The sequence below is a fragment of the Berghia stephanieae genome, chromosome 5 (assembly GCF_034508935.2).
Source record: "Berghia stephanieae isolate SIO BIC M18660-M18661 chromosome 5, UCSD_Bste_1.3, whole genome shotgun sequence".
NCBI lineage: Eukaryota > Metazoa > Mollusca > Gastropoda > Nudibranchia > Aeolidiidae > Berghia > Berghia stephanieae.
This window is the reverse complement of record NC_088364.1, coordinates 8226965-8231964: the sequence shown is the minus strand read 5'-3', so window position 1 is coordinate 8231964 and position 5000 is coordinate 8226965. Positions and strand designations below refer to the sequence as shown.

The 5000-nt window shown below is 36.6% G+C and overlaps 1 protein-coding gene and 2 pseudogenes across 4 annotated transcripts in view; all 3 read left to right on the top strand.

The window, feature by feature from the left end:
• The window catches only part of LOC144972340 (ras-like GTP-binding protein RHO pseudogene), a 3910-nt pseudogene extending 2230 nt beyond the window's left edge, over positions 1-1680 (top strand). Inside the window, exon 1 of the transcript XR_013645342.1 lies at positions 1-1680. This exon is cut by the window's left edge and continues 2230 nt beyond it. The product of XR_013645342.1 is annotated as a ras-like GTP-binding protein RHO pseudogene (transcript).
• LOC144972337 (uncharacterized) overlaps positions 1-5000 on the top strand; it is a 229826-nt gene that overhangs the window by 101901 nt on the left and 122925 nt on the right. The window lies entirely within an intron of this gene.
• The window catches only part of LOC144972339 (ras-like GTP-binding protein Rho1 pseudogene), a 4411-nt pseudogene continuing 1223 nt past the window's right edge, over positions 1813-5000 (top strand).

Here is a 5000-nt window from a genome sequence, read left to right as displayed (position 1 = left end):
TGATTTTTACACTCTCCTTACTTCAAACGGTCATAGTTGGGCAATGAAAAATCAGAATTTCATAGATTTGGTATCAAAATTTTTATCATAATATAAGCTATGATTGGGTACCAAAAACCCGAAATTGAAAACTCCGACTTAATACCGTTTCGAGGCGGAGGTCACATATGGTGTAGGGCAAAATAGGATAAAATGCCCTTGAATGCCCTTGATATCAATAGTAATGCCATAAATCTATTGATGAAAGATTGCAATAATGATACACAAGGTAAAGATAGTATTTCAACTTGAATTTACTCATGTATATGTGGTGTACAAACATATCTCTTTAACCGTGACATCCAAAGAACACACACACACACACACATACACACACACAAACGCGCGCGCGCGCGTGCACGCATATAGAAGATAACCATAATAATGTAACAATGCATAATATAAACATACAGGATTGAAAGCCATGTCAACGGCAGTGCAAACAAGTACCATTTGTCATAAATCTCCCATCATATAATTCCCTGTCTACTAACACCTTGAAATAATCCATAGATTTTGCATTCTTTGTTTCAAATTTCAAATTATTCCATTTCTGGACAATACGAATACCGAACCAGTTTTGTCTTATGTTTGTTTTGCATCTAGAGACAAAAATCTTAAACTTGTCCCCTCTAGTAAAAGTAATATTAGAATATGAAAAAAAATCAGAAAAGTCTGTCCTATCCAGACCATGTACCAGTCTATAAACCTGAATTAAATCCCCACGAATTCTTCTATATTTCAAACTTGGTAAGTCAATAATTCTAACCTTTCCTTATAAGATAAATACTGTATTGCATAAATCTTTTTAGTAGCTCTCCTCCGTACACTTTCAATACTAATAGATTGTCTTTTATATAATGGGCTCCAGATGCAATTTCCGTATTCTAGAGCTGGTCGAACAAGCGATTTATACAAATATAAAAATATGGTTTTATCAAGATTTATAAAGGTTCTATATATTATACCCATCATTCTGTTTGCACGATTAACAATATGTACATAAAAATTCAAAAGTGATATGATATGTAATGTTATGTTATGTTATGTTATGTTATGTTATGTTATGTTATGTTATGTTATGTTAATAATAATAATAATTATTATAATTGCTTTACTGTATCGACGATAAGTTTGGTGTGTTGAATAGTATACCATCTGACACACTCTGTTGATTTTATATAGGAGATGTCTCGCTCCGACGACAATAAACACAATCTGATTGGCCGGAGTTCGAGACGGAAACCTGTGTCGCTATTTTATTATTGGGAATTATTCGACTGATGTCTAAGTAAAAAGTCGTCGCCTATATAAAATTATACTTATAAAGCCTGTGCTTCAACTTTGTGATAAAAAAAGAAACTTCCATTACTTGTGAAATAAATTATAGAAAATTCCACACTTTTATAATAGACAGGTTTATAAATGTTATATGAACTACAGTGATTTTATATCAAGAAACCATTGCAAGCATTTAACATTGTGGTTTATCCACGTGTTAACTTAGATCTGGGCAGAATCACTTCACGTGCTATAGAGATTTAAGAAATCTCAAAAGTTTTATTATAATATCGTTCCATAGTAATACGATTCAGCATGTAATGAGTGCATTGAAAACATATATTAAACATTTAAAAAGACTGTAGTGTTGTATTTCTATTTGGATGGATATCATATCAATATAATTGACACTTAGATAACCACGCCTTTCGGACAGTCGTCATAATGTAAACAGGAGCAGTGATTGGTAAACATAGCAAACTAAACAGGTCTGTGTCTAAGTAAAATAACCACTGTTCTACCGCTTGATCAATAAAACCAACGCAGAAAACTATGTGTAAACTGATACATTTATAATATGATTGAGAAAATCGTGTGATAACTAGTCACCCTTTTGGCTGTATAAAAACAATAACAATGATCAGAGAGAGGTCGATATCATTCACATTATTGTTTATAAACAACCAAATATGTTTGTCCGACCATGTGTGAAGGTGTGTCACAAAATCCATGTTTTGATTGGTCAAAAATCTACTGGTTAATTATCTGGAAGTGCTAGTAAAATCTACAACTAAAAAGATGAATATCGTTGTTGACAAGAAACTTTGTATCGTTGGAGACGTTGCATGCGGTAAAACTTGTCTTCTATACTTTTTCAGTCGAGGTGAGTTTATAGACTATCACGTGCCTACACTATTTTATAATTGGGGGCCGCCTACATTGTTTCATCAGTACTCCGCCCAGATCTGGATAAAGCACCAACTGATTGACCTTGCCCTCTGGGATACGACCGGAGAAGAAGAATGCGACAGACATCAACCATTGTCCTACCTAGACGCGGACATCGTCTTCTTGTGTTTCTCCGTCGACAACCCAGGCAGTCTTCGCAACGTCTTCAAAAAATGGAACCCGTTAGTGCGTCAGTTTTGCCCAAAAGTCCCAAAAATTCTTGTTGGGACGAAGATCGATCTTCGTGAAGACGAGAATACGATTAAAACATTGTCAAATAGGAACGAAGAACCGGTTCGCATTGAGGATGGGTTGAACATGGCACGTCGGATCAAGGCTTCGGCGTACATGGAATGTTCAGCCAAGACGGGGCATGGCGTGCAAGACCTTTTGGAGCAAGCTGCTACAGAGGCACACCAGGGCAAGAAGAGAGAGAAACGGTGTTGTTTGCTTTAATGAATTCGTGATTGGGATTTTGTTCGGAAACTGAAACTATGTGATTGACAATGAATAATAAAAAAATTTGGTCTTTTATAACGTGAGTTACACAACCGTTGCATGTTTGGTACACGGATATTAAAAAAACTATAAAGGCCTAGTTACAGAAAGATTGCCTTAACCAAATAGATACATTCAGTACCAAGTATCACAACAATTTGTGTATCTAATTTCCTTCTTTTACCTCTTCTTCTTCTTCCTCTTCTTCTTCTTCTTCTTCTTCTTCTTCTTCTTCTTCTTCTTCTTCTTCTTCTTCTTCTTCTTCTTCTTCTTCTTCTTCTTCCTCACCCTCCTCATCCTCTGTTTTCCAATTGCTTTCTGTCTTTTGTCTTGGAATGAGATTTAATTACTAAGTTTTGTCCTGACACTGGCCGGAGTCCTTGGCTGGGAGGCAGCGTTCAGTCGATAAGATAATTCTAAGTGTATATCTTGTATATTACATAATCTATGGTCCAATTCCTTTGTGATAACACTTACCCAACATCGATCGTGTAATAAAGAAGACGCCCATTTATCGATATTATGAGCTGCTCTTTATCAACCAGTAAACTTCCGTACTCTTGAAAGACTCGTATTTAAAAATTTTCCAGAAAACTCGTCCTTCAAATATTGACCAATTTAAATGACCCTCATCTTGGTAAACATTTCTCAAACCTGGGACTTCCCGAAGTCTTCCATAAAGTCCCAGGTCTGAGAGTTTTTGCTAAGGGGAGGGTCATTCAACTTGATCGATATTGGAAGGACGAGTTTTCTGGCCAAATTTAAAATAAATGTCTTTGCGGGTGAATGGCAGTTAATGGTTGAAAGGGCCGGGACATAGAGATAATGTATACAGGGTAAATTGCATGTGGGAGTGGGGGGGGGGTGATGACATAAGTGGACATAATATGCACCCATCCCCAGACATGATTACACTGTTGTTGTGCGATTATGCGGTCTAGTGGTATGACACTTGCTTTCGGATCGGAAGGTCCTGGGCTCGAGCCTCGCTCGGCGCATAGTTGAGTCCTTGGAGAAGACTCTTTACTCACATTCTCTCACCGTACTCGGGTGTAAAATTAGAACCTGGCCGTTAACAGCGTTGTATCTGTCCGAAAAGATTTGTCAATATCGCCTAACAGGCGTCATGTCACGTCCTACATGTTAAATGTTGCTGTTGGCCAGGGACACCCCTTGTACAGCACTTTGATCACGTTTAGTGGATAATGCACTATAGATAGTATGTGCATTGCTAAGAAGTTGATAACATTGCCATCCGGAAGCATAACGGACCAACACACAAAGTTGTGTTTAACCATGAACGTTTAAAGTCAGGTTAAATGAGAAAAAGCATATATTTATAAAAGGTACCAAAGATGAACTAAAGACGAAACAAAAAGAAATCAAAGAATAAATTATCAAATGTAAGAAACGTTACAAAACAAAAGTAGAGGCGACATTAAAACAACTTGGAAAGGCATGAAAACAATTATCAATTAAAATGAAAGCAAATCTAAAGTACCCGACAATATCGATTCAAATGATCTGCACAAATTTTACGCCCGTTTTGATTGTACCAATAATGAATACGAAATTGAACAGACTAAAAAATTCTCCCATAGTGGGCAGGGAGGTACATACTGTGTCTCCTATCCCCCTATATCTGTTTTCCAACATTCTTTCTGTCTTTGTCTTGGACTGAGATTACTTGGTTTTGTCCTGGCCCTGGCCGGAGTCCTAGCTGGGAGGTAAACAGTCAAATGCATAGTTATTGTTTTGGGAGATGATATTTTTTCCTTGTAAATCATCTCTCTGTTATGTATTACTATATTTGTTATTTTGAATCTATGATGTAAGCATTTGAGTGTATTCCTCTTTATTGGATTTTGTGCTTGTGTCCGGATGAGACTTATAGGTGATCTCAAACTAAGTACATTGCTGGTAAGCTCTTGGAATCTACATCCGATCCGTATTTGTTCCCAGTTCCCCTATGTCTTACTTTTTCTTGGGTGCTTTAATTGTATTTCTAGAACTTTTTAATATCTCATTTTCTTCCTTTTTACTGGCGCTGATATAACCTAAATGTGTTGCAAGCGCCATAAAACCCTTAAAAACAAACAAAAACAAAAGACGAGGATGAATTTAGTGAGTGTGAGACAAAATATATGTTTTCTATACTGAATGAAAGGAAGGCGGCTGGACCGGACGGTATAAAAGGAAGAATTTTGAAAACCTGTGCAGAACAATTATGCTAT